Source organism: Dendrobates tinctorius, unplaced genomic scaffold (assembly GCF_039654945.1).
Source record: "Dendrobates tinctorius isolate UK_male_01 unplaced genomic scaffold, ASM3965494v1 ptg000073l, whole genome shotgun sequence".
Taxonomy (NCBI): Eukaryota; Metazoa; Chordata; class Amphibia; order Anura; family Dendrobatidae; genus Dendrobates; species Dendrobates tinctorius.
Window position 1 is genome coordinate 736,608 of NW_027361741.1, and position 19,086 is coordinate 755,693.

Below are 19,086 nucleotides of genomic sequence, written 5' to 3' on the forward strand. Positions count from 1 at the left end.
TCTTGACTAAAAAAAACAGAAATGTAGAAATTTTTGCAAATTTATTAAAAAAGAAAAACTGAATCCGCAGCAGAATCTGCAACGTGTGCACATGGCCTGATATTTCATTCACATGCTGTCCATTTCCTCGTGATCCTCCTTGAGATGGTTATACTTCTTCATTGGAGTCCAGCTGTGTTTAATTAAACTGATTGGATTTGATTTGTAAAGACACACACCTGTCTATATAAGACCTCACAGCTCACAGTGCATTTCAGACCAAATGAGAATCATGAGGTCAACTGGCCAAGGAGCTCAGAGACAGAATTGTGGTAAGGCACAGATCTGGCCAAGGTTACAAAAGAATTTCTGCAGTACTCAAGGCTCCTAAGAGCACAGTGGCCTCCATAATCCTTAAATGAAAGAAGTTTGGGACCAGCAGAAGTCTTCCTAGACCTGGCCGTCCAGCCAAACTGAGCAATCGGGGGAGAAGAGCCTTGGTGAGAGAGGTAAAGAAGAACCCCAAGATCACTGTGCCTGAGCTCCACAGATGCAGTAGGCAGATAGGAGAAAATTCCACAAAGTCAACTATCATGGTAGCCCTCCACCAGTCGGGCCTTTATGACAGAGTGGCCCGACGGAAGCCTCACCTCAGTGCCATACATATGAAAGCCCGCAGAGAGTTTGCTAAAAAAACACATGTAGGACTCCCAGACTATGAGAAATAAGATTCTCTGGTCTGATGAGACAAACATAGAACTTTTTGGTGATAATTCTAAGCGGTATGTGTGGAGAAAACCAGGCACTGCTTATCACCTGCCCAATACAATCCCAACAGTGAAACACGATGGTGGCAGCATCATGCTATGGAGGTGTTTTTCAGCTGCAGGGATAGGATGACTGGTTGCAATTGAAAGAAACTTGAATGCGGCCAAGTACAGAGATATACTGGATGAAAACCTCTTCCAGAGTGCTCTGGACCTCAGACTTGGCCGAAGGTTCACCTTCCAACAAGACAATGACCCTAAGAACGCAGCTAAAATAACAAAGGAGTGGCTTCAGAACAACTCTGTGACCATTCTTGACTGGCCCAGCCAGAGCCCTGACCTAGACCCAATTGAGCATCTCTGGAGTGACCTGAAAATGGCTGTCCACCAACGTTCACCATCCATCCTGACGGAACTGGAGAGGATCTGCAAGGAAGAATGGCAGAAGATCCCCAAGCCCAGGTGTGAAAAACTTGTTGCATCATTCCCAAGAAGACTCATGGCTGTACTAGCTCAAAAGATTGCTTCTACTCAATACTGAGCAAAGGGTCTGAATACTTATGACCATGTGAGGTTTCAGTTTTTCTTCTTTAATAAATTTGCAAAACTTTCTACATTTCTGTTTTTTTCAGTCAAGATGGGGTGCAGAGTGTACATTAATGATAAAAAAATGAACTTTTTTGAATTTGCCAAATGCCTGCATTGAAACAAAGAGTGAAAAATTTAAATGGGTCGGAATACTTTCCGTACTCACTCTATGTTAATCCTGAGGTGCACATATCATTTGCCCACCTAAGCAACAACAGTACCATAAAGGGGTACACTATTACCATGAAAGCAGCAGATTACAATTATCTATTGGACTAAACTGTTTTCTGTGGCTCACAATAATTAGAGGGGGATTATTAGGGTATGTGCAGGTAATCAGTAAATGATGTCGGTTAGGCACTGCGTACTTGTGCAGCGTCCAATCTGCAGCATCAAGATGTTACAGCATAGTGGATTGGATTTCAAGATATCTCATGCCCACTATGCGTTCAGAGACACCCGAATCTCACCCGCTGAGACAGACATGCGGCATATCTCTCCAGACCGCAGTATGTCTATTTCTCTTGCAAAGATGCTAGTCTCCGCTAGAGAAATGTCACCAATAGAATGTAATGGATGCAGGGCTGCCACTAGGAAATTCAGGGCCCCATACTGGCAAAATTTTCAGGGCCCCCTTGAGACTACACCCAGGCTCCACCCCAGCCCGGCCTCCACCCCTCGAACTGTTCACAGTCCCATTGCTCTTTCTTGGAAAAACTCCACTTCTCACCAGTCACCCATTAACAGTTCCCATCACAAGATCACATATATAGCCTGCAGCTTTTGTTTTGGGCAAAAGATTTTTTAAACCGCCACCATAACATGGTACACTCTTTTGGCCAAGCTCTACTCTATTGTAACCTATTAAATATTTGTTAAAATATGCAATACAATTTAGATATATTTTTATTTATTTTTCAGTTTTTAAAATGACCAATAATATCACATACAAGGAACAAATACAGTCACACTATGTCCAGACCACATATTACCACCACAGTGACCGAATAATATCACATACAAGGAACAAATACCACAACACCATGACCATACCAAATATTACCACCACAGTGACCGAATAATATCACATACAAGGAACAAATACCGCCACACCATAACCAGACCACATATTACCACTACAAAGTGACCAAATAATAGCATATACAAGGGACAAATACCGCAACACCATGTCCAAACCACATATTGCCACCACATAGTGAATGAATACTACAATACTGATCAGTAATAAAAAAACACAATAGCATCACCATAAGTGCCATTATACACAGAATATCTGTACTTATTATGCAGTGTTTGTGTACAGGTAATACAATGATCAATGACATTATATACAGGAGCTCTGTATACCGTTTAATGTATAAGTAATACAGTGACCACTGGTGACATTATACACAGGACCTCTGTATATAGTAAACAGTGTATAGTGTCAGTGTGTAGGTAACACACTGACTCACCAGTGACGTCTCTAAGTGAAGTCCTTCATCTTTGCTTTTCATCTTTCATCCAGCACAGACCATCATCACTTCTTCCAGCCAGGACTCGTCTCTGCAGGAAATAACACAGTTATCTAGAACTCCACTTGCAGAACACATTGCTTATTTTTTCTCAACTTCTACATTACACCACATGAAGAAAAAAAGGTGACATAGCATAACTCTGCGCAGTAACAGGACCGCCCCCCATTTAAAACAGTATACTCAAAAATAAAATAAATACATCACTGCAGTAATAATATCCCTCAATTAGCCTCTATGCTAATAATACCCCCCATCCTGAACCCCATATCTCTCATTCCTGGCTTCAGCCCTATGTTCTCTCATCCTGCCCTCATGAGTATCCATTCTGCCCCATATGATCTCCCCATCCTGCCCCATCTGTCTCCATTGTATTCATCCTGCCCCATGATCCTGCACGACCCTGGCCCATCTGTCTCCAACCCTGCCCCATCTGTCTCCAACCCTGCCCCACCTGTCTCTAACCCTGCTCCATCTGTTTCCAACCCTGCCCCACCTGTCTCCAACCCTGCTCTATCTGTCTCCAATCCTGCCCCCATGTCTTTCACCTTGCCCCCTGTGTCTCCAATCATGCCCCCATGTCTTTCATCCTGCCCCCAGTGTCTCCAATCATGCTCCCTATCTCTATTCTGCCCCCTGTGTCTCCAATCATGCCCCCTCTGTCTCCAATCATGTCCCCAGTGTCTGCAATCCTGCCCCCATGTCTTTCATCCTGCCCCCTGTGTCTCCAATCATGCCCCGTATCTCCATTCTGCCCCTGTGTCTCCAATCAGGCCTGTTGGTGGATGCTGCGACTCGCTGCGCTGGGCCCCCCCTGCTTGCCATGGCGCCCCATGGCTGTGGGAATGCTGCAGTGCAGGGGCCCCCTGCTTGGGCCCTTTGTTGGTGGATGCTGCCTGCAGCTGGCTGCACTGGGCTCCTCCTGCTTGCCTGACCTGACTACTCACCCTTCTCACTTGCCTGCCGCCTCCACGTCTGGTCCGCATGCTGCCTCCTCTTCTCTCCTGGTGTCCGTCCCTCCGCCCGCCGACCGCCCGCTGACCGCCGCCCATCCACCGCTCCTAGACTCGTGCCCCGCACACATTGCTCGCTCTGCTCCAGAATGAGGAAGTGGAGCAGACCAGCGTGTGACGAGTGACGTCACGAGAGGCTGGATGGACCCATGATACAGTGGGGCAGGCCGTAGCTTAAAGCTACAGTGCCTGTCCATTTCCTTTTGCCGACCAGGCCCGGGGTGTTGTGAATAAAAGTGCCTGCTACCTGAACAAATTATCGGGGGGGGGCCTGAGCGCTCGGGCCCTCCCTAATCACCGGGCCCCATACACCAGTAAGGGCTGCAATGCCCTGATGGTGGCCCTGATTGGACGCGGTGAATATGCACGGATCAGTGAACACATTTCATATGTGTTCAATAGAAGGCAGCACTTTGGACGCTGTTGTGTAAGTCCACCACTATTTGCAACTCTTTCTAAAACCCGTCCTGACCAATATAGAAGATTTCTTATTAAACATTTCATGGAAAAAAATGGAAATCTGAGTGATTTTCTTTGTCTTTTGTTCTACACATAGGAATTTACGTGGGTAACTGCAAATGTGGATGTTTGTAGGGAAGGTAATAACACCTAATAAACAGTAATTGTGGTAGCAGTCATCCGAAGCAAAACTTACAAGTTTTATAGCAGAATATTAATATTGCAAGAAATGTTAAAAAATATGTCTTGATTAGTTTTCATTTTCTTTACTATATGGTTCCAGCTTACTACAACAACATAATGAGTCTTTTCTTCCCGCACAGAGCGTTTAATCATTATTAGTATTTCCAGTGGCCAAATTATTGTGAAAACAGACGGCAGCTACTACAATGTTTATTTATCATTTTTACAATATTAATAAATTAATATTTTACAAAAATGTTTTGGTGCCAAAAAATGTTCAAATAATATTGACGAAAAACCTTGTTAGCCCTTCTTATCCCAATATGAATCATTTTTATGTAAAAAGGCGTTTATGCGCTAAAAAATATAAAAAAAAATAAAAAACAAACAGAACAACAAGCCTGTGTGTTTCTGTCATTCCAAAGTGGGTACCAGTAGCAAGTAAATGTAATAATTGATGGAAAGAATGTAACATATTTACAGAGAAAGTATTAAAGGGCAATTATGGTTTCAATGAATAGAAACTGCGCATTACATATAATGAAACGTTTTACAATTTTTCAAAATACTTTCTGTATCAACTCTTCGCAATTTTGAAGCTTCTCTACTTGGAACCATTCAACACTATATTTCATTGTTCAAATCCAATGAATACAAATTGGACCTTTTTATATAATGATTAGTGATTAAAGATGGGTGAACCCGAACAGTAAAGTGTGGCGTTCATACTGAACACCAACAGTTCGTGCACGGACACCAAACAAGAACTTCACCAGGAAATCCGTGTTATCGTTTGGGTTCAGCTGCCCGATCACCGGGTATTTGTCGCGCTGTCATGCACCGCTTCTGATCGACGGTGAAATCATTCCCGTCGTTAGAGAGCCACGGTTCTCACGCTGTCAAGAGACAGCGTGAGCACTCAGCTGTGATCTGAGGTATAAACTTTACCTCCCGTCACTGGTGTCAGCCGATGGGACTACTGATCCCATTATCCAACACCTGCTGTCGCTAATTACAGTGAGAGCAGAAGCGGCGGATGGGAGTATTCATCAGCCACTGCTGCTCTGTAAATAAATAATTAAATAAAAACAGTGTGGGTTCACCTGTATTTTTGCTAACCAGCCAGGCAAAACTCACACCTGGGGGCTGCAACCCTCAGATGTCAGCTTCAGCAAGGCTAGTTATCAAGAATAGAGGGGTCCCCATGCTTTTTTTTTTTTAATTATTTAAATAAATAATTTAAGAAAAATGGCATGGGGGTCCCCCACATTTTTGACAACCAGCCTTGCTAAAGCAGACATCTGGGGGCTGGTAAGGGGCTATGGATATTGCCCCCCAGCCTAAAAATAGCAGCCCGTGGCTGTCCAGAAAAGGCACATCTATTAGATGTGCCAATTCTGGCGCTTTGCCCGACTCTTCCCACTTGCCCTGTAGCGGTGGCAAGTGGGGTTCATATTTGTGGGGTTAATGTCACCTTTGTATTGTCAGGTGACATCAAGCCCATGGCTTAGTAATAGAGAGACACATATCCATTACTAATCCTATAGCTGGATGGTAAATAAAGACACGGCCAAAATAAAGTCCTTTTTTTGAAATAAGACTAAGCACAGTTTTCCATTTATATTTAAATGCCTAATTCCACCAAAGCCCTCGTTCTCCTGTAATAAAACTTAAATAAAAAAGCAACAATATACCATACCTGTCCGTCGTTCTGTCCCACGCCGTAATCCATGTCTGGGGGATACACAGTTTTCATCCTGGACGGTGCCAAGATGCAAGAACCACTGGTGACTAAGCGGCTACGAGCGCAGCATCAGGAACCAGTGGTGATGTCAACGAGGTTACCTCTGGTAAGTGAGGCTCTGTTCCCAGCTGGGCTGAACTGCCGGGACCTCAGTTACATCCCCGCTAGCATCGTGAGAGTTTTTCTCACTGTGCCAGTGGGGATCTCACTGAGGTCACTGCAGTTCAGCCCAGCTGTTAACACAGCCTCAATGAAGTCACCGCTAGTCGCTGACGCTGCGTTCCTAGCAGCTCATTCAATAGTGGTTCTCAGTCTGGACGGTCGCATTGTAAGAAGGTGGTGAGGGACCTCACGTGCCTCCTCTCTTCGGGACGCTGTTCACACAGTCACATGCGGCACCTCATTGTATATGAATGTTTATACACTGTAATGTCATGTGCTGTAATATATAATGTAATGTTTAGATATTGTATCTGTCATGTATTGTTTATAGGCTTATGGCTAGAGCAAGATCTTAGGTAGTATAGGATCATAGTGGGGTAGAACAGAGGGGGACATTATAGAGTTAAGGACTAGAGAAAGAGAGTATTATAGAATAGGTTAGGAGATAGGCAGCACAGGGGTTAACTATATGGGAGAGGCAGCACAGATCAGAGGAGTTTAGTCAGTATACTTCTTGGTTGTGTCAAATGCCAGGGCAGCCTGCCCAAGGGCAGGATGTGTAGGCAGTGATAGAAGAGCAGAGGATTATAGTCCGTGGTGATAAAGCTGCAGATGGCAGTAAGGGTCCCCAGGCAAGAGAACAATGTTAACGGGCACCAGCTGGATAAGATCATCCCTAAGCAGGATCTGGGGTCTATGAGGAAGGCATTCCTGGCACCTCTTCCCACTGGAGCCAGACAAGGGGCTGATAAGGAGCTGGTGACGGGAGAGAACAGGAGGGACAACGACTGTCCAAAAGATATGGCCAGGATTGATTGGCAGTGGGAGCTGTCCAGATGACAAGGAAAGGCGAAGTCGTAAGTATTGTTTAATTAAGATTATTAAAGGAGTCTGTGTCATTCTTTAAATTAAAGGACTTTTTCTGGGTGTCTGTGTTTTCCTACAATGTGACTATGGGGTTAGTAATGGGGGTGTCTAATTGACACCACTCCATTACTAAACTCGGGGCTTGATGTCACTGACAATACAAAGGTGACATTAACCCCCCCAACTATCACCCCACTTGCCACCGCTACAGGGCAAGTGGGAAGAGACGGGCAAAGCGTCAGAATTGGCACATCTAATAGATGTGCCTTTTCTGGGGAGCTGCGGGCTGTTATTTTTAGGCTGGGGGGCCAATATCCATGGCCCCTTACCAGCCTGAGAATCTGTACCTGTTTCTTTGTGACCTCTGACCTGTGTATCCTGAATTCTTTTTTCCCTATTTGCTGCACCTCTTTCCTATATGATATACTCCTTTCTGATGCAATATTTGCTATTCCCTTTTCCTTTCTATTTGCAGCATTTGGCCAGGGTCACACTTGCGAGTGCAATGCGAGAAACTCGCGTGAGTCTCTCGCCTCAATAACCGGCACTCGGGACCGGAGTGTGCTGCTGCATATCTTTCTATGCAGCTGAACGCTCCGGTCCGAAGTGCAGGCGTCAGTGCTGGGTATCGAGGTGAGAGACTCGCGCGAGTTTCTCGCATTGCACTCGCAAGTGTGACCCTGGCCTACGTCAAGTGCTCAGGTGATAAAAGAAAATAATGAGATTCTCTTGTTCTTAATGAACCATAATTTAGTAGCAATATTAAGTTACATACTGAATGAACCTGCAGCCTATGATTGTAACTGCTCAATAGGATTGGTGCTCTGCAGATACATTGCTTGATTTGTCTGTCAATGCTTATTTATTGCAGCACCATATTATTTCTTGCTATTTAAGTATTTTTTCCATCTTGTAGTACTCAACCCTAATCTATCATTGCATGTTTTCTCAATTAATTAGCTGTCCAACAATGAACTGGCAATAAAAGGATAAAAAAACAACAACTCTTAAAGGGGTTCATACTGTATGTAGGGGCTTATACTATCTATAGGACGCTATACGGGAGCTCATACTGTATATAAGAGGCTATGTGCAGGCTTACACTTTATACAGGAGGCTATGTGCAGACTCATATGGTGTTTAGGGGCTATATGGGGGCTCATACTATAGGAGGCTATATAGGCGCTCATACTGTATATAGGAGGCTATGTACGGGCTCATACTGTATATAGGGGACTATATGGGGGCTCATACTATATATGCAGTGGGGAAAAAAATATTCAGTCAGCCACCAATTGTGCAAGTTCTCCCACTTAAAAAGATGAGAGAGGCCTGTAATTGAAATCATAGGTAGACCACAAGTATGAAAGTCAAAACAAGAAAACAAATACAGAAAGTCACCTTGTCTGATTTAGCAAGATTTATTTTGCAAATTATGGTGGAAAATAAGTATTTGGTCATTAACAAAAGTTCATCTCAATATTGTCTTACTAGCTGAAGAGCCCAGCGCTGTCCAGGCATAGTACCTAACTGTTGGTCCTGCTCTCTTCCTTAACAGCTCCGCTCTCCACCCACCATCACACTCTGTCCTTCCGCAGCCCCGCTCTCCACCTGCCATCATGCTCTCTCCTTCCACAGCCCCGCTCTCCACCCGCCTTCCCGTTCTATCCCTCCACAGTCCCGCTCTCTTCCTTCACCGCCCCGCTCTCCCACTGTCTCCCTCCACAGCTCCGCTCTCTTCCTCCACAGCCCTGCTCTCTTCCTCCACAGTCCTGCTCTCCTGCTCTCTCCCTCCACAGCCCCGCTCTCTTCCTTCACAGCCCCGCTCTCTCCCTCCACAGCCCCGCTCTCTCCCTTCACAGCCCCGCTGTCTTCCACCACAGCCCCGCTCTCCCCCTCCACAGCCCCGCTTTCCCCCTCCACAGCCCCGCTCTCTTCCTTCACAGCCCCGCTCTCTCGCTCTCTCCATCCACAACCCTGCTGTCTTCCTCCACAGACCTGCTCTTTCACTCTCTCCCTCCACAGCCCTGCTCTCCCGTTCTCTCCCTCCACAGACCTGCTCTCTTCCTTCACAGCCCTGCTCTCCCACTCTCTCCCTCCACAGCCCTGCTCTCCTGCTCTCTCCCTCCACAGCCCCGCTCTCTTCCTTCACAGCCCCGCTCTCTCCCTCCACAGCCCCGCTCTCTCCCTTCACAGCCCCGCTGTCTTCCACCACAGCCCCGCTCTCCCCCTCCACAGCCCCGCTTTCCCCCTCCACAGCCCCGCTCTCTTCCTTCACAGCCCCGCTCTCTCGCTCTCTCCATCCACAACCCTGCTGTCTTCCTCCACAGACCTGCTCTCTCACTCTCTCCCTCCACAGCCCTGCTCTCCCGTTCTCTCCCTCCACAGACCTGCTCTCTTCCTTCACAGCCCTGCTCTCCCACTCTCTCCCTCCACAGCCCCGCTCTCCCACTCTCTCCCTCCACAGCCTCGCTGTCTTCCTCCACAGCCCAGCTCTCCTGCTCTCTCCCTCCACAGCCCCGCTCTCTTCCTTCACAGCTCCGCTCTCCCGCTCTCTCCCTCCACAGCCCTGCTCTTCCGCTCTCTCCCTCCACAGCCCTGCTGTCTTCCTCCACAGCCCTGCTCTCCTGCTTTCTCCCTCCACAGCCCTGCTCTCTTCCTTCACAGCCCCGCTCTCCCGCTCTCTCCCTCCACAGCCCCGCTCTCCCGCTCTCTCCCTCCACAGCCCCCCTGTCTTCCTCCACAGCCCTGCTCTCCTGCTCTCTCCCTCCACAGCCCTGCTATTTTCCTCCAATGCCCTGCTCTCCCACTCTCTCCCTCCACAGCCTCGCTCTCCCGCTCTTTCCCTCCACAGCCCCGCTGTCTTCCTCCACAGCCCTGCTCTCCCACTCTCTCCCTTCATAGCCCTGCTCTCCAGCTCTCTCCCTCCACAGCCCTGCTCTCTCCCTCCACAGCCCTGCTCACCCACTCTCTCCCTCCACAGCCCCACTGTCTTCCTCCACAGCCCTGCTCTCCCGCTCTCTCCCTCCACAGCCCCGCTATCTTCCTTCACAGCATCAGCCCCGCTCTCCATGCACCACGTGCGGTGACGCCAGGACCAGGAGAGAGAGCTGTGCAGATTGTTCGGCTGGAGTGGGCGGAGCTAGAACGGAGCTGCAGCGCGTATGATTGGGCGACCTGCGGGGGGCATGGCCTAGCACTGTAGTAGTCCGCAGTAGAAGCCGGGGACTATATTTAGGCCGGGAAGCTGCAGGGGAGAGGAGGGATAGCACGGTTGGTGACGGGGAGCGCCGACTGAGCTGGGACAGGGCTGGGAGGCCCCTGTCATGAAGACTGTCTTCCTCCACAGCCCCGCTCTCCATGCACTGTCCTGCTGTAGCTGTATCCATCCTCAGCCCCGCTCTCCATCCACGTCTCACTCTGATGCTTCGTGATTGGTTGGTGTGCCACTCTGCTGCTTCGTGATTGGTTGGTGATACCCACATACATACATTCATTTTTATATATATAGATATATCTTTTGCTGGAAATGACAGAAATCAAATGTTTTCTGTAAGTCTTCACAAGGTTGGCACACACTGTTGGTGGTATGTTGGCCCATTCCTCCATGCAGATCTCCTCTAGAGCAGTGATGTTTTGGGCCTGTCATTGGGAAATATGAACTTTCAAATCACTCAAAAGGTTTTTTATGGGGTTGAGATCTGGAGACTGGCTAGACCACTCCAGGACCTTCAGTTGCTTCTTACGAAGCCAGTCCTTCGTTGCCCTGGCGGTGTGCTTGGTATCATTATCATGCTGAAAGACTCATCCACGGTTCATCTTCAATTCCCTTGCTGATGGAAGGAGGTATGCAATCAAAATCCCATGATACATGGCTCCATTCTTTCTTTCATGTACATGGATCAGTCGTCCTGGTCCCTTCACAGAGAAACAGCCCCAAAGCTTGACGTTGCCACCTCCATGCATCACAGTAGGCATGGTGTTCTTTGGATGCAACTCAGCATTCTGTCTCCTCCAAGCAACACGAGTTTTGTTTCTACCAAACAGTTCTACTTTGGTTTCATCAGACCATATGACATTCTCCCAATACTCTTCTGGATAATCCAAATGCTCTCTAGCAAGCTTAAGATGGGCCTGAACACATACTGGCTTAAGCAGGGGGACACGGCTAGCACTGCAGGATCTGAATCCCTGGCGGCGTAGTGTATTACTGATGGTAGCCTTTGTTACGGTGGCCCCAACTCTATGCAGGTCATTCACTAGGTCCCCCATGTGGTTCTGGGATTTTTGCTCACTGATCTTGTGATCATTTTGACACCCCACGGGGAGAGGTTATCAGTGGTCTTGTATGTCTTCATTTTCTTATTATGCGCCCACAGTTGATTTCATCATATCAAGCTGCTTGTCTATTGCAGATTCAGTCTTCCCAGCCTGGTGCAGGACTTCAGTTTTGTTTCTGGTGTTCTTCGACAGCTTTTTGATCTTCACCACAGTGGAGTTTGAAGTGTGACTGTTTGAGGTTGTGGACAGGTGTCTTTTATACTGATAACAAGTTCAAACAGGTGCCATTTCTACAGGTAATGAGTGGAGGACAGAGGAGCCTCTTAAAGAAGAAGTTACAGGTCTGTGAGAGCCAGAAATCTTGCATGTTTTAAGTGACCAAATATTTATTTTTAACCATAATTTGCAAAATAAATCTTGCCAAATCAGACAAGGTGATTTTCTGGGTTTATTTTCTCATTTTGACTCTCATAGTTGTGGTCTACCTATGATGTCAATTACAGGCCTATCTCATCTTTTTAAGTGGGAGAACTTGCACAATTGGTAGCTGACTAAATATTTTTTTTCCCCACTGTAGGAGGCTCTGTGCAGACTCATTCTACATATGGAGTTTGTATGTTCTCCTCGTGTTTGTGTGGGTTTCCTCCGGGTACTACGGTTTCCTCCCACATTCCAAGACATACTGATAGGGATTCTAGATTGTGAGCCCCATCGGGGACATTGGCAATAATGTCTGTAAAGAGCTGTGGAATTAATGGTGCTATATAAATAAATAAATATGTGGTGGCTCATACTGTATATAGGAGGCTATGTAGGGGCTCATATTTAGAGATGAGCGAACTTGTTCCGATTCAGTCCCGAATATGATCGGAATTGAATATTGTTTTTGCAATATTCGTTGAACACAGCTGAATGTCATTAGAGTCAATGAGAGTAGAAATTACCGAATGAGTCTGAACATAGAAGGCTATGTTCAGACTCATAATCTATATAGGAGGCTATGTGGGGGTGCATACTGCATATAGGAGGCTGTGTGGGGGCTCATACTATATGTAGGAGTCTATTTGTGGGGTCATACTGTATATAGGGGGCTCATACTATATATAGGTTATAGAGCGGCTCGTACTTTATACATGAGGTTATGTGCGAGCTGATTCTGCATATAGGAGGCTATGTGGGGCTCATAATGTATATAGTAGGCTATGTGGGGGATCATACTGCATATAGTAGGCTATATAAGTGTTCATACTGTGTATAGGAGGCTATGTGGGGGATCATACTGCATATAGTAGGCTATATAAGTGTTCATATTGTGTATAGGAGGCTATGTTTGGGGCTCCCCACAATCCCACAGGAGTTACATCTTCTACTCAAATGTTCACATTAAAATTTTTAGATCACATTTTGCTTATGCGAAAGTCCCACGAGCCAAGACTAAGAATTTGTCAAGAGATTATTAAATAATTATTAAATAATGACCTATGAACTCTATCCATTTACTCGTTGTACATAATAGTTAATGGAAACAATTTACGATAAATACTTGAATTATTCAACATCCTACAGGAAGGGAATTGTGAAGGGCAAAACTAGTCCCTATCTCCCATCATTTCTGTTTTTTTATATCACTGTTTTTCTGTGGAAATGTTTGTGAATGTACTGTATGTCTTTCTGTATTGGGTTTTTAAACTAACTAAATAAAGAGATATGTTTTTAATGTTTTTTTGGTTATGGATTACATGTATAAGGGCCCCATAGGTTGATCGCTATGGTTGTTGATTGAGGGGGTTATGTGGTGGCTCATATTGTATATAAGAGGCTATGTGGTGGGTCATACTGTATAGGGGGATGTCAGCATACCGTATTTTTCGCTTTATAAGATGCACCTGATTATAAGACGCACCCCCAAATTTGGTGAAGAAAAAGAGAAATTTTTTTATGTTAAATGGAGGTGTGTCTTATAATGCCAGTGTCCGTCGTTCAAATCATATATATGTCCCTCATCCTGGTATCTATATAACCCCATCCCCCTTGTGCTGGCACATAGCCCCCCCGGTCACTATATGCCCCCCTGCTGGCACTCACATGGCTCCCCCTCTCTTTATATGCCCCCCTGCTGGCATGCACATGGCCCCCCTGTCCCTATATTCCCCCCTGCTGGCATTCACACCGCCCCTCCGTCCCTATATTCCCCCCTGCTGGCATGCACATGGGCCCCCCATCCCTATATTCCCCCCTGCTGGCATGCACATGGCCCCACATCCCTATTTTACCCCCTGCTGGCATGCACACAGGCCCTCCATCCGTATATTCCCCCCTGCTGGCAAGCACATGATAAAATAACAAACACTTAACTCACCTTCCGATGATGGCTCCTGCTTCCAGCATCCCCATGTCTCTTCCTGTGTCTGTGCTGACATCCTCCTCCTGCGAGGGCGTGCGGCAGCAGCTGCTCATTCAGGCAGTTCATTGTAGCTTCAGGACCTTCTGTCACGTGACCAATAGGACCTGCGGTCATGTTACTCCCAATGACGGGGCTGAGGGGGGGGGAGTGAAGGCTCATGTAATATGCACCGCTCCCCTGTCTACCAACTCAGCGCTGCTTCAGCACCGAGGTGATGGACAGCGGGTGCAGTGAATATTACGTGAGCCCAATCAGCGGGAGCACATGACCACCAGCTGTCTCTGCAGCCCGCAGCCAGCCTACCCCAGCCCCCTGACACCACGCCAGAGTGGCTCCCCCCATTCTGTAGCACAGCAGCACACAGATTTGGATTATAAGACACACACCTCACTTTCCCCCAAAATTTGGGGGAACAAAAGTGCGTCTTATAAAATGAAAAATACGGTACTTAATTCTGCTCAATAGTAAGTAGTTCAATTATTAATAATTATTTTTTATGTCATATTATATATTAAGCACGGTGACTCAGTGGCTAGCATTGCAGCCTTGCAGCGCTGGAGTCCTGGGTTTGAATCCCACCAAGGACAACATCTGCAAGGAGTTTGTATGTTCTCCCCGTGTTTGCGTGGGTTTCCTCTGGGTACTCCGGTTTCCTCCCACATTCCAAAGACATACTGATAGGGAATTTAGATTGTGAGCCCCATCGAGGACAGTGATGATAATGTGTGCAATCTGTAAAGCGCTGCGAAATATGTTAGGGCTATATAAAACTAAAGATTTTTATTATTATTTATTATTAATATTGAGTGAATTAATTTCAGCCTATTGATTGGGCCTCCACAATAATCACTGCTACACGCAACACTATCTCTGTCATTTTCCATGTACTGATGTGCACCAGAGCACCTGTATGTTACTCACATGACCTATCACATGATCTATCAAAGGGGATTATGTAACATGTCATGTGATACATCGGGTACCTGGGGTAGGAAGGGGGACCCACATCTTCTAATCTGACTGGGGCCCGGTCTACCCTCAATCCAACCTTGCTCAAAATACTTTTACACTAACTATACAATATTCGACCATACAACCTGGGATCCTATGACCACAGTGGCATCTTTATGGCGCTACTAAACATAAGGGCTGGTAATTCTTTCAATGCTTCTTAAAGCAAATATGGTAATAATAATAGAACATATGGACTAGAGAGGTAGAATATAGTCCCTTTAAGGAAAATATATATAATTAATAATAATGTAAGTTACTATAATTTCAACAGGAAGATTTGAACATTTAATACTACCATAATTCAAAAAATATACAAATCCCAAAAAAATATATAATAGCCCCTTTCAAAAACTTATTTTGATATGAGTGTCCAGCTGCATTTGTGCATAGGCTTTATAATGCAAATCCTGTTTTGTGTGTTCTGGTTCTGATACCAGATCCAAACCAGCACCATCTTCCTTCATATTATGTATTTCCAGTATGTTATTAAAAAGGTAACGAGCTCCAAAACCTTAGTGACGTATTGAATTTTGCTGTGATGACGCACTGTTTCTAGAGTTGATGAATTCTTTGCCTTTTTATATGACACCTAAGACTCTTGTTGAAGCAGAAAGCATGCGACGGCTTGTCTCGTATAAATTTTAATATAATTTCCGTTCAAAATATTATTATTGTTTTTTCCACTTGGAGAAAGTTGCATCGCAATAGTAATGAGCCGAAAGAAGACCCATATTCAAATCATGAAGCAACTTAGTGCTGGGGTATGTAAGCAAGTAAAGACAGAGTGGGAAGCAGGGCTAGGTCAGAGGGGTGACGCTTCCGCACATGCTGAGGCCTATCTTATTCTGCTATGAACAGGGGTTCCCTGGCAAACGAGGAACCAGCCAGTGCCAGAGAAAGAGAGCAGAGCTGTCACCACTGTGCCAGCGCCTCCCACCACAAAAAAGCAAACAGTGATTCATTGGTGAAACACACGCAGAGCCTGGAAATGCTGCAGCCATCTGAGGTTCTGCAACTGACTAAACCGGATCTTACACAGAATGAACAGGCAGGTAAGGTAATAAGGGTCATATGATGCAAACAAGGCCTCTGGATATATGCTACTTGGTAACACAACAGCCCCTGCCCATGTATACAATCGGATCAGAGAGGAGCGCGCCATAAGACTTTCTCTGGATTTCTGAACGATAAAGCGTAAAAATGTACAAACATATTCTTCCCCCACTCTCCACCCCTGTACGTGCATTAGCATTAAAATTCTATATCAAGCGGAAACGCTTAATGACCTTTAATAAAAAGCAGCTGTATACTCAGATGAACGGATGTACTTTAGGGTTATTGTTTTATTTTAAAGTATTGCAGACTGTGGCCCATGTATGGAACTGGAGATCTGTAGCATTTCTCTTTCACGCTTTCCTCTAGGAAAGTTGTTACTGTAGATGGAGACATATGAACGAAAACAGTCCAAGGTATAACCGGCGTGTTTCCTTCACAATCGCAAAGTGGTGAATGCACTTATAGTGGAAGAAGTCAAATAAAGAAATGCAAAAGTGTTGTGTCATATGTCACTGTTTGTGTTTGCATCCATGATTTCTAGAAGGTGCATGAATTTATGATACGATACACTTTATTGATCCCAAGGGAAATTATGAAAAAAAAGGACATATCTGTATATTTACATATTTGCTCCTTGCATGACACTGGTATAGTCAATGTTTTCCGGTGGGATAACCTGTATTATTTTAATCTGACTAATTATAACTCCAACCACTTAATACCCCTTAAAATAAAATGAGGACACCATAAATTCCTTGGATAATTATGGCCATAGCAATCTTTATTTAAACAAACAACAGTAAAAAACATAAACTAATATAACACGCTGGGAGAGGTCTTTGACTCCCAAAATCTTGTGATTACCAAACATAAAAATGTGAACATAAAATATACCATAAATTACTCCCAGCCGTTACCCCACTGGCTCGGAAGCACCATAACCACAAGGGTTCCATTGTTCATTTAACTTCCTGGGGATCCGACAATCCCTTGCCATAAGTCCCCCAAAAAATTCACCAGATCCAGAACCATATTTTAATTCCAAATTGAGGAATCCATATCCCCCAGACCAATTTATAACTAGAGATGAGATAATTTGTTTGAATTTGGTTTCAAATACAATCGGAATTGAATATTGTTTTTGCAATATTCGTCGAACACAGCTGAACGTCATTCGAGTCAATGGGTGTAGAAATTACTGAATATGTTTGGAACCGAACATAAAACATATTCGGCCAGAATAGTGTTCGAATATGGCTCGAATATGTCAAAATCAGATTTGGGGGCCAAAATCCGAGCAAATTCAAGGACTACCCCAACTGCCAAAGAGCCACCATGACCCAAAAACTGCCCCAAAAATCCACATCAAAACATACCAAGTGACTATAAAGGGTGAGCGGGCTGGACTTCTCATGACCCCTGTGAGCAGCAACTGAGGGGGCCCCACACCTGACCTGGCCATATAAATGACCCCACACAGTATCATCCCACTAATTTGATGCCCCCAGCCCCTCCAATCCATTGTCATGCCGGCATCCACTCACGCCGTGGGGAGGGGGGGCAGCTCTTTATTAATATAAAGAGTCCAGATTGTGGGACATCATTACTATATTATGCAAGAGTAGGAGACATTGTTACTGTATGGGGAACAGTATGGATGACCTCATTACTATGCTAGGACCAGAATGTGGAACATAATTACTACATTGCCTTGAAAAAATATTGTTACCACGTGAACATTTCCACTTTTTTCTACGTTGCACCCACAAAATTAACCCCTTCGCACCCGAGCCTGTTTTTGCCTTCGTGACCGGGCCAATTTTTTCAATTCTGACCAGTGTCACTTTATGAGGTCATAACTCTAGAACGCTTCAACGGATCCTACTGATTCTGACATTGTTTTCTCATGACATATTGTACTTCATGGTGGTGGTAAAAATTTTTAGATATGATCTGCACTTATTTGTTAAAAAAATCAAAATTTGGCAAAAATTTAGAAAATTTTTCAATTTTCAAACTTTTAATTTTTATGCCCTTAAATCAGAGTGATATCGCACAAAATAGTTAATAAATAACATTTCCCACATGTCTACTTTACATCTGCACAATTTTGGAAACATAATTTTTTTTTAGGAAGTTATAAGGGTTAAAAGTTGACCAGCGATTTCTCATTTTTACAACAACATTTGCAACACCATTTTTTTTAGGGACCACCTCACATTTGAAGTGAGTTTGGGGGGTCAATATGACAGAAAATACCCAAAATTGACACCATTCTAAAAACTGCACCTCTCAATGTACTCAAAACCACATTCAAGAAGTTTATTAACCCTTCAGGTGCTTCACATGAATGAATGGAATATGGAAGGAAAAAATAAAGATTTAACTTTTTTTCACAAACATTTTACTTCAAAACCATTTTTTTTTATTTTCACAAGTGTAAAAAGAGAAAATGAACCACAAAATTTTTTGTGCAATTTCTCCCGAATACGCCAATACCCCGTATGTGGGGCTAAACCACTGTTTGAGCACACGGCAGAGCTCAGAACGGAAGGAGTGCCGTTTGACTTTTTCAATGCAGAATTGGCTGGAATTGAGATCGGATGCCATGTCGCATTTGGAGAGCCCCTGATGTACCTAAACAGTGGAAACCCCCCACAAGTGACCCCATTTTGGAAATTAGACCCCCCAAGGGACTTATCTAGATGTGTGGTGAACACTTTGAACCCCCAAGTGTTTCACTAAAGTTTATAATGTAGAGCCGTGAAAATAAAAAAAATCATTTTTTTCCACAAAAATGATCTTTTAGCCTCCAATTTTTATTTTCCTAAGGGTAACAGGAGAAATTGGACCCCAAAAGTTGTTGTCCAATTTGTCCTGAGTACGTTGGTACCCCATATGTGGGAGAAAACTACTGTTTGGGCACACGGTGGGGCTCGGAAGGGAAGTAGTGACGTTCTGAAATGCAGACTTTGATGGAATGGTCTGCGGGTGTCATGTCGCGTTTACAGAGCCCCTGATGTACCTAAACAGT